Source organism: Canis aureus, chromosome 13 (assembly GCF_053574225.1).
Source record: "Canis aureus isolate CA01 chromosome 13, VMU_Caureus_v.1.0, whole genome shotgun sequence".
NCBI classification, from domain to species: Eukaryota; Metazoa; Chordata; class Mammalia; order Carnivora; family Canidae; genus Canis; species Canis aureus.
The window spans coordinates 49,281,297-49,291,749 of record NC_135623.1 but is presented as its reverse complement, the minus strand read 5'-3'; the positions used below and the strand labels follow the sequence as shown (position 1 = coordinate 49,291,749).

Below are 10,453 nucleotides of genomic sequence, written 5' to 3'. Positions count from 1 at the left end.
AGGCCCCCCTCTGAGCCCTCCCTACTTGGGCGTCAGGCTCCCAGGATCCCAGAGGGGGCTCCCAGAGGGTGAGGAGAGCAGGGTTCAGGGCCACCCAGACCAGCTCAGGCGCCAGCACCATGTGGCCCTGATACCGAGCCCTGTGGCTACCATGCCATGGCCCCCTTCTTCAAACCAGGAGGAGGGGCCTCCGTGAGGTATGCCAGGCTGAAGGGGACCAGCCAGGTCTGGATACCCCACCATGAGTGCAGGTTGTGGGCCTGACTGTGGCCTCTGAGAGGTCCCACAGGGGTAGTAGGGCTAAGACACCGCCATGGAGCCATGGAGCATCTGAGCTGGGGCTCCTCGGGGGACCCTTCTGGAAAGTGCCATGGAAGGGGAGCAGCCTCCTGGTCAGCCATGGTCTCATGGGGACTTCAGGGGAATGGGAGCCTTCCTCCTGCCCAGGTTCTGATTAGTAGTCCTATCTCTTCAGGGTCCAGACCTGAGTTTTAGGATAGCAGTGGTGCACGCGAGGGCCCCAGGCAGCCCCAGCAATGGGGCACTCAGGCACCCTCCTTCCCACAGGGAGGTCTGCACCCCAGTCCCCTGCCTGGGTCCTAGAAGAGAGAGACCCTCCCTTGCATCTTGGGACAGTGGTATCTGGGGTCCTAACTATGAGTCCTGTTGGTCACCAATACTTAGGACAAGGACATGCGCGGGGCAGGAGGCCTGAGGGCAGGCACACTCACGATGTTATACACAGAATAGGCCAACAGCACATGGAACAGGGCTTGCTGCCTAGAAGGGGGAACACCAGGGTGCTCTGCTCAGTCTGGCCCCCCGCCCAGTAAGGCCAGCGAGGTGCAGACACCAGCCATGCAGACCCTGCGGTCTTCAGGGCACCTCAGTGGGGGATGATTCTCTGGGGTCAGGTCTGCGCATGGTGACAGGCAGCAATCTCATACATACAGTGGGTTTATCTGCATTCTGGGGTTTTCTGTGTGCCTCCATTAGAACTCCTGGGGTGGGGTGTGCAGCTCTTGGGCTCTCCCAGAGCTGCCAGCACCCCCTCCAGCCCTGGAGCAGCCCCGCACCCTGAACGCCCCCCTGGGAGCCAGGAGCTCCCACTGCCCCTGCTCCTGGCAGCTCCTGACACCTCTCCCCCTGCTCTGGCTTGTTCCCTGTGTCCTGTGAACACCACCAGCCACTATCTGGCCCCTGAGCTGAGCAAACACAGCCGGTGCATCCGTGGCACTGAGTGCATCCACAGCGCCTTCCTATGTGTCCCTGAAGTGGATTCTGTGTGGGGGACCCCGTGCCTGCTCATCCCAGAGCATCTTTGGTGCTTCCAGGTTTGAGCTGTCACAAAGGGAGCAGGGAACGTTCATGCAGGTTTGACACAGATACAAGGATTCAAACCACTTTGGTCACTATGAGCACTTTGGGGTATACAGGGGTGAGACCCCGCTCAGCTCTGCCAGAAGCCACCCATCTGCCTTTTCGCAAGGCTGCCTGAGTCTGCACCCCCAGCACCCACTGCCCCTGTACCAGGGCTGCTGGAGGCCAGCTCCCCCTGGGCCAGGGGTCACAGGTCAGCTCTACCCAGCTGCACTCTGAGGGCCAAGGGAGACACAGGGGTCACCAGGCTCCTTGCAGGGAGGAGCATCAACCTTTCGTGGTGAGACGGTCTGAGCGGCCTCCAGGAAGCCCCAGTGCACCTCTGCCTGTGGCTCCTAAGCCCCATCCCTGGCACCCCTCAGGTCAGCCCCTCTGTGTCCCCAGCCACTGCACACTGCACACAGACAGAGCTCCATCCTCTGCTCCATCTACTTGCACCGACCCTGTCTGCGGGCACACTGCCTTCCCCTCCCTCTGCGTGGCCCCTGGGGACTCTATGGGACACCTGGGCTTCTGATGGGAACAGACTGTCCAGAGAACCCCAAGGTGGCCAGAGAAGTGTGAACATGTCCCACACTAAGCAGCTGCAGGAGGCAATGGTGTGGGGGAGATGGTGTGGAGGGCGATAGCGCAGGGGGTGTAGGTGTAGGATGATGTCATGGGGGGGTGGAGTAGGATGATGGCATGGGGGGCAGTGGCATGGGGGGAATGGTGTGGGGGATAATAGTGTTGGGTGATGGTGGGGGGGTGGAGTGAGGGTATGGTGTGTGGGGTGCTGGCATGGGGGGCATGTAGACACAGGGCATCCCCATTCTCTAAGACACATGCAGACAGGTTTACAGATAAATTCTACCCCAGGTCTGGGGTTTGCTGTGACACATTTGCTGCTGGGGACCCGTGTGGTTAGCGCAGGACCCTGGCTGGACCAGGGGCGGCATCTGGCTGGGCATCATACTATGTATGTTTACAAACAGTGCAAACTGTCTAAGATAAAATGCACAAAATTCAGAAATACATAAAAACACTGAGGGCGGGTGTCACTTTGACCCATCCAACCTTCATTCAGTCCATGTGTGTCCTGGTCCAGCCGCGGCCGTGTTGCCTGGACCCCAGGTCCCCTTACTGCCCCTCCACAGCCCCCACCCCTGCCCCCTCCTCTTCACGGAGCAGCTCCACATCCCCTTGGGGTTCAGCTCACACAGTGATACCTGGAGGCCCCATCCTGGTGGCCTCCCCATCCCCAAGACCCCGGGGGGTGGGGGGCACGTGGGTCATCCCAAAAACTTTACCATGCAGGAGTGTTTTGAGGATTTTTTGGTTTTGTTTTTGTTTTTTTGCTGCCATCATTCCCCCTGGCCTTCAGAGACCCCATGTTCCCTACCCAGAAGGCCCCTGGGGCTCCCGGAACCCTGTTTGCCCAGCAGCCTCACCCAACCCCATAGCAGTCCCAGAACATGATATGGTTGCGGAAGGTTCTGTTGATGTCTAGATCTATTTGTTTGATGTCCTGGGAGGAGACCTAGGCCTCCTCCTTCATTTCCTGTGGGGAGAATCAGGGAGGAGGAGCCAGCATCAGGAACACAGAACCCTAACTGTCACCAACTGCCATCCTAAGCAGGGGGCACTGCTGGCCACCATGTGAGTGTGTCCTGCAGAAACCTCCTTCCTTCCCCTGTGAAGCCAGGGACAACACAACTGCCCCCTGTGCCCATGGGGCCTACCTGAGGGCCAGAGCTCATCCTGCTTCGTCCAGCAGGAACTTGGCACCAGCCCACCTGTTCAGCCCCACTTGGGGCTCCAGGCCTATCCAGGGTGCCAGCTCCCATCACCCTGCCCAGGAGGAGCTCAGAGCCCCGCAGCCCTGTCCCTCTCTGGACCCTGGGCCACCCTGCTCCAGGGACAGTGGGACTGAGGTGGGGGCAGCAGAGAGGTGGACGGGGCCCTCATGTCAGAGAGATACCAGGAGATGCTGGGGCCACCCTGGGTCCCCAGGCAGGTGACCTCCCCCGTCTCCCCAGGTTCCCCTCAGCTCTTGCCCAGGCCTCCCCTCAGGGCCATGCATCTGCCAAGAGTGGAAAGGCCCTACCTGGTATTTCCCTGGTTCCTTTTTTTTCTTTTTCTTTTTTTTTCCCCTGGGTTCCTGACTTTAACCTTCTCGATGTCAAGCAAACACAACCACACCTGTCCCCGCACCTGGGGTGGGACCCCTTGTAGACCCAGTGATGCAGCTGCAGAAAGGAAGGCAGTGCTGGTGAGATGGGCCAAGGGTGGCATCTTCAAGTCCAGGGAGTGGGAGGTATCTAGAAGATTCCGGCTTTGGCTCCACGGTGTCTCCGGAGAGGCTGGGTCTCCCTAGAGCTGGGCCCCGTCCCCCAAAAGAGCAGGGGACCATGGCTCTGAACTGACGCTCCCCCCCCCCCACCATCCTTGGGCCTGGGGAGGCTTCAGCTCTGGCAGCAGACTCTCCCCAGGCAGGGGACTCTCCCAGGGACGGGGCAGGAGGAGACTGTGGGCGGCTCCCCAGCTCCATCAGGACACAGTGCCCTCGGGGGGTACCCAGCACCCCACCTTCTCACTCTGATGGTAGTGGCCCCATTTCCTGAGCATTGTTAGTCACTTGTAGTCGCACCGGGTCTCCTGGTGATGTTTCTGGAAAAGGACAAATGGGGGCACAGATGAGCCTCCAGCCGTGGGAGGTAGGTGCCACACCCAGTCGCCCTGTGGGGACTCAGAGGAGCCAGAAAGGCACAGGGCCGCTCGTGCTGACCACGGTTCTGGGTCTGGGGCATGTTCCCAGCAGCCTGTGCAGTGCTGGGATAGGGGTTTGGGGAGATACCCCTGGAGACGTCCTGGGGGACGGGGTTTGCGGACAGCTGGCCCTAAGTCTACCATCCACATCCTGCCAGGCGCCCTGGACGGCCTCTCACTTTGGCCTCGTGGGGGCTGGAGCCGGGCAGCTCCTTCTCCCTGGAAGGCAGGAGATGCAGAGCCCTGAGGCCCAGGCCATGGCCCCACAGCCCCCACATCTGGGCCCAGGGAGGGCAGGGGCTGCCAGCTGCCTGTGGTTGGGCAGGGGCAGCATTCTGGGGAGTCTGAGAAGGGTTGTTGCTGGTGGTGGGCTGGGCAGGTGCCCCTCAGCACCCCCAGGAGGTGACATGCCCCTGTCCTGGGATGGACCTGCCTGAGAGCTGTCAGCATGGCCCAGGTACCCCCATGACTATCTGGCTGAGGTCCCCCCACCTTCCCGGGGCCTGACTGCCCAGCGTCTAGTTGGCCTCCCCCTGCACCCTAGCCATCCCCCTGCTGTCCCCTGACTCCACCCCTCTTGCTGTCACCTCTGCTGCTCTGGCCCATTTTTACCTCTTATCTTGTCAGAGCCCCTGAGCACAACCCACTCCAGACTCATCCAAGCAGCCACTGGGCAGGGAGCAAGGCTGAGGGGGCCGGGAGCAGCCCTGTTGACCCCACATGGAGTCTCTAGCCTCCTTGATGTTCTTGTGGGGCCATTGACCCAGAAGCCTCCTCCCCTCCAACCAAGGCCACTGGGCTGTCCCCCTTCCCTTAGCCCCTTCCCTCATTCCCACCCCAAGGCAGCCTCCTCCTCCTCTTCCCTCCTCCTGCTCAAGCTGGTCGGCCCCTCCCTCTGCTGCCCACCCTCCCTCCCTAGACTTACCTTGTCCCTGGCATCTACCTGCAGCCGCACAGAAGCTTTCGGGTGTGTGGAGGCCCTGGCCTGGGGGGTGTGAGTGAGGAGCACCCCTCTGACCTCGCCATAGACCATACCGTCCTCCTACAGAAAGCACGCCACTGTCCCAGAGCCCCTCACTCTCAGGAACCCTGGCCAAAGGGACTGGACACTTCCCTCATCCCCCAGCCCCTGGATGCAGGAGGCAGACATCTGACCCTCCCTGAAGCAGGCATGGAGGCCACTCTTCTGAGTACCCAGGGACCTGCCCCCAGGCCCAGCTCCCTTCCTACCCACTTCCCGGGTTTGCCTCCTGGGTCTCTCAGCGTCAGCCCAGGGCAGACATGGCCCTCAGAGGGCTCCAGGGGATGAGGTCCTGACCTCGGAGCATGGGTCAGCTTCCAGAGAGGCGCTCCTCAGGCGTTCCACCCCTGATATGGATGAAGGAGTGTCCAGGGGACTCACTGCAAAATCCCTGATGGTCCGTGAGCTTCCACAGTGACAGGTCAGCATCATCCCAAGGGTCCTGTGGAGACCTTGCTTGGCAGCCTGAAACAGAGGGGGCCTCCTGGTGGGGACTGATCAGAGCCAGGGACATGGGGAAAGGAAGGAGCAGAATGGCTCCTCTCTCCCCTAAATCCCAAGGGAGCCCAGGACTCTTTGAGATTGGCCAGGCATGAGAGGAAGGGCCTGTATGCCCAGTGGGAGCAGCCTGACAGCCTTACCCGCTTCTTCCAGCAACAATTCCCACCTGGGCCTCACCTGGACCTGGTGACTATGGTCCCCACCTGGGCTCATCGGCTACCAATGACTAGGATCCAGGATGGACCCTCACTTGCTACTGAGCCCAGGACCTCCCCAGGGTCTCACTTGTTCCTGATGACTGTGGTCCTTGTTTGGCTTTACCTGGCTCATCCTTGGCTCTGATCTCCTGGGCCTCACCTGCTCTTGCAGGTATGGTCCCCACCTCTAGTGGGTGCTCTAGCATCTATGGTACCTGTCTGGGCCTCACCTGATGGTATTTGGCTATGCTATCAGCCCTTATCAAGGCCAGCAGGTCCTCCAGGTCCTCTTACATGGTGCTGTAAACCGAACACATCCAAGAATGACACCACATGAAAACCTTCAGAGGACACATGTTTCTGTGTGCTCCGTGTTGGCAGAGCCCCATCTGTCTGATGGGAGCATGGAGACAACCATATAGCTCTGAGGGGGACATGCATGGCTGGAGGATCACACATGGGCACTCACGGTCCCAGGACACGCTGTCATGCTGAGATGACAGAGTTCTCCCGCCCTGTTATCAGGAGCACACGGGGGTGCCCAGGAGGCTCCAGGGAACTGCCCACCTGATGCTTGGGGTGACGTCTCCCAGCCCGGGGCCAGCGCTGAGATGGTGGTGGATGGGCGGCCAGCGAGTGTTCCCGCAGGCTTGTGGGGGGAACAAAGGTTTCTCTTAGATTCCACAAGCACAACAACCAAAGGGAAAAAGCAACGAATTGGACTTCATCAAAATTAAAAACTGATGTCAGCCAAAAAAAAAAAAAAAAAACTGATGCCAGCAAGAGTGTGATTAAACTACTCACCCTGAATTCAACGATTTGTGAATAGCCTGAAGGTGGGGCTGGAGGGAGCACAAGGGACTCCATGTTCCAGTTCATGAAGAACAAGCCTGCTCGTGGGCCAGGAGGATCCAGAGAGCCCTGACCGTCCACCCCAGATCACAGGGTGGGGAGGGGGTGTCATCACATGTTGGGGTCCATGCATCTAGGATGGGCTGGAAAGGTCATGGCTTGGGTCTCCCCTGCACAGCACAGGGCTTACAGGGGAGTGAGGGTCCCGGGTGAGCTGCCCGAGTTCCGACCGCAGCCTCCTTCCCTGGACTGGGTGCAGGGTGACAGCCCTCACCCCATGGAGCTGTGGAAGGGCTGCAGGAGCTGCCTCATGGTCATCGCATGAGGGTCAGGGTGTTCTCGACCCCAGGCTGGGAGCAGTGTCCACAATAGCTACACTGTGGGAGGAGCCACGATGTTCTCGGACTGATGAATGGAAAAAGATCCCCAGCACCCCCACCCGGCCCCACAGCCCCACAGTGGCCTGCAGGGAACAGGGAGCAGCTGCCACTCACCTGTGACAAGTCGCTGTGTGAGCACCTTCTCTTTATGCACTGCAATACTGGGGAGAGTGGGATAGTTTAGTCACTGTGAGCCGGATCCAGAGGATGAGTGCCTCCAACAGCCTGTGGACTCAGAGTGAATGCCAGGCAGTGGTGGAACCATGGGGTACCACAGTTCCACCCACAATGGGGTCCCACATCATCACTGTAGGTCAGCAGGGTCCAGTAAGCACTTAGCCCTTCACCCTGAAGGCCAAGGGTCCTGGGGGAGGGTCCTGTCACCACGCCAGGTGAGAAGGGGATGCATCCTTAGTTCACATCCTCAGGCCCTCCAGGCCTCCTGTCCTTCTAGGCAGACTGGGGGTCACAGATGTCCTCCCACCCCCAAAGGTTCACAGCATGGGTTTTGCACTTACGAACATTTGAGGGGCTCTTGGGTGGTTCAGTCAGTTAAACGTCAACTCTTGATTTTGGCTCAGGTCAGGATCTCGAGGTTGTAGTATAGAGCCTCATGTGGGGCTCAGGCTCCTGCTGGGTGAGGAATCTGCTTCAGATTCTCCCTCTCCCTCTGCCCCTCCCCACTGAACACTCTCTCAAATAAATCTTTTAAAAATTAACATTGAAGACATTTGAGAAATCTTTATCATCTCTGCAGAGGTGCCTTCGTATGTATAATGGCCGTGTAAATGCCTTTCACGGACCAACCGTGATTTGTATCAGACACCCTTATTTTTTAATATTTATTCAAGTGTACTCACAATGTTACATTAGTTTCAGAGCTACAACTTAATGATTCAACAATTCTGTACATTACTCAGCTCTTACCAAGAGAAGTGTAATCACCATCTGTCCCCGTACAAAGTTATTACAATAGTACTGTTGTACTATTGAAAGCTGCATTCATGGAGCCCTTATTTCTTAGATTGTAAGGGTATGACTAGGGGTATGGATAGTGGTGAGTTAGGGATAGGCATAGAGTAGATTTAGGGACATTTAGGTTTAGGGATACATTTAGGGTTGGTTTAGTGTGTTAGCATATGGGTTAGGGATGGGGGAAGAGGAGGCGTCGGTGTAGAAATAGGGGTAGTTATAGGGAATGTGTTTGGGGTAAGGGAAGTGGTATGGTAGGAGTAGGGTTATATGTCGGGTAGTGGTAAAGGTAGGAGTAGGAGTTGTATATGGTAGGGTTAGTGGTATGGGTAGGGGTGGGATTGGGGTAGTCTTATAGGTAGTGTAGGGGTAGAGATGGAGTTTGGTTAGGCGTAGGGGTTGGGGTAAGGATAAGTTTAGGGGTATTCGTAGGTTTAGGGGTTGCAGTTAGGGTTAGAGGTAGAGGTAAGCTTAGATAGTGATAGGGATGGTGATTGGGGAGGGGGAGAGGGAAGGTAGAATTAGGGGTTGGAGTAGGGGTACGGCTAGGGGTAGGGGTAAGTGTAGTGGTATGGCTACATTTAGGCATAGGGGTAGGGTTAGGGTTAGGGTTTTTGGGTATAATATGGTTAGGGGTAGGAGTAGGGGTAGGTGTTGGAGAAGGTGTAGGATTATGGGTAGGGTAGGAGAAGGGGTAGGGTTAGGGATATGGGTAAAGTAGGGGTAGGAGTATGGCTATGGTTATAAGTATGGTTAGTGTTAGGAGTAGGTTTAGGGTAGGTATAGAGGTGAGGTTAGGTGTAGTAGTAGGGGTAGGACTAAGTAGGCTTAGGGTTGGTGTTAGGGTTGGTTTCGGGCTAGGCTTGGGTGTACAGTTAGGGGTAGGGATAGAGGTAGTGATGGGGGAGGGGAAGCGTTGGGGTAATCATAGTGTAGAGGGAGGTGTAGTGGTTAGGGTAGGGGTAGGTTTAGGGGTTGGGGGAGGTGTAGTGGTAAAGGGTTAAGGTTAAGGGTAGGCGTAGTAAGAGGATTAGGGTTCAGGGTAGAGTTAGAGATAGGGATAGGGGTAGGGGTAGGAGTAAGGGTAGGTGAAGTGGTAGGGGAAGGAATAGGAGTGAGGTAGGGGTGAGTGTAGGGTTAGGGGTGGGGGAGAGTGTTAGGGGTATGTGCAGGGGTAGGGTTAGTGGTAGTGTTCAGGATAGGTGTAGGAGTAGGGGTAGGTGTGTGTGTAAGAGTAAGTGTAAGTTTAGGAGTAGGGATAGGGTCAGGGGAGGTGTAGGGTTAGGGGTAGGTGTAGGGGTAGGAGTGAGGTTGGGGTAGGGATCTGGTTAAGGGTAGGGGTAAGGGTAGGTAAGGAGTAGCATTGGGGGTGGAAGGGGTGGAGTTAGGTGTAGAGAGGGGTAGGGCCCAGCCTAGGTTAAGTGTAGGTGTTGGAGTAGGGCAGGATTACATGTTGGGTTGGGGGTAGTGGAGGGGAGAGGTGGGAGCAGCATGAGGGGTACCTCCTAGGACAAGGGTTCCTTGAATGCAGCTCTCACCTACCCCCTCAAGTGGGGAGGTAGGGTGTACCCAACAGTAGCTGGGCGGCTCCATAAAATGTGCCACATGTCACCCTGAGAACCAAGCTGTCCTCATTGTAGGACCATCGTCCACCTGACAGTGAACTACACCAGGCCAGGCAAACGCCAGGGGAGATCAAGTGAGTGCTGGTTGTGCTCTGGATGGAAACCTACCTGGGACAGGTCGTCAGGAGACATAGCTCATACTCCTCCCGGGGCATTCAGTCGGAGTGCTACTTGCCTTAAAAGTCTCCATATGTCTGTCCTGGGGACTGAAGTCCAAGCGAGGAGAGTGGAGAACTGGGCTTTGTTACCAGACAGACTTGCATTCGAATCCCGCTCTGTCACTCTTAGTTGGGGGGTTCTGAACACGTTACTGAACTTCTCCAAGCTTCCCCCTCTCTGTAAGCAAGGATGATTACAGTACCCACATGGCACGATAGTTGTGAAGATTAAATAAAATACAAGTAAACACTCAGCGTGATCATCAGCACACAGCAGACAAGTGAAATTTCCTCTCCTCCTTGGGGACCTGTGATTTTCTAAATTCCCCTCAGAAAAATACCAAATACCCTTACAAAGTTAGTAATAAGGGACGGACATTACAATCCCCATTCTGTGCACAGAGCAACAGAAACTTGAAAGGGTCAGACAGGCCACTCTGCTACTAAGTGGTAAAACTAGAATTTGCTCCCAATTCTATCTGATTCCCATCCTGTTTGTTGACAGATCTTACACACTGTTGCCTCTAAGGCACCTTCATCTGATTTATAATTTTCTTTGGGCTGGCTTCAGTTTCTGATTCAGGAACTGTTTCCTTTTCCATTTTAGTCTTCCTCCCCG

The 10,453-nt window shown here is 56.7% G+C and overlaps 2 long non-coding RNA genes across 2 annotated transcripts; both read right to left on the bottom strand.

Annotated features, from left to right (window-relative positions):
- Window positions 1-2,542: 2,542 nt before the first annotated feature.
- Window positions 2,543-4,633, bottom strand: LOC144282470 (uncharacterized). The gene is made up of 4 exons (XR_013350904.1): window positions 4,217-4,633; window positions 3,949-4,029; window positions 3,467-3,608; window positions 2,543-2,920 (listed from the first exon to the last, which is right to left on the bottom strand). It is a non-coding gene; the product is annotated as an uncharacterized LOC144282470 (long non-coding RNA).
- A 370-nt stretch (window positions 4,634-5,003) lies between these two features.
- On the bottom strand, window positions 5,004-7,742 carry LOC144282471 (uncharacterized). The gene is made up of 3 exons (XR_013350905.1): window positions 7,598-7,742; window positions 5,531-7,240; window positions 5,004-5,170 (listed from the first exon to the last, which is right to left on the bottom strand). It is a non-coding gene; the product is annotated as an uncharacterized LOC144282471 (long non-coding RNA).
- Between the last annotated feature and the right edge of the window lie 2,711 nt (window positions 7,743-10,453).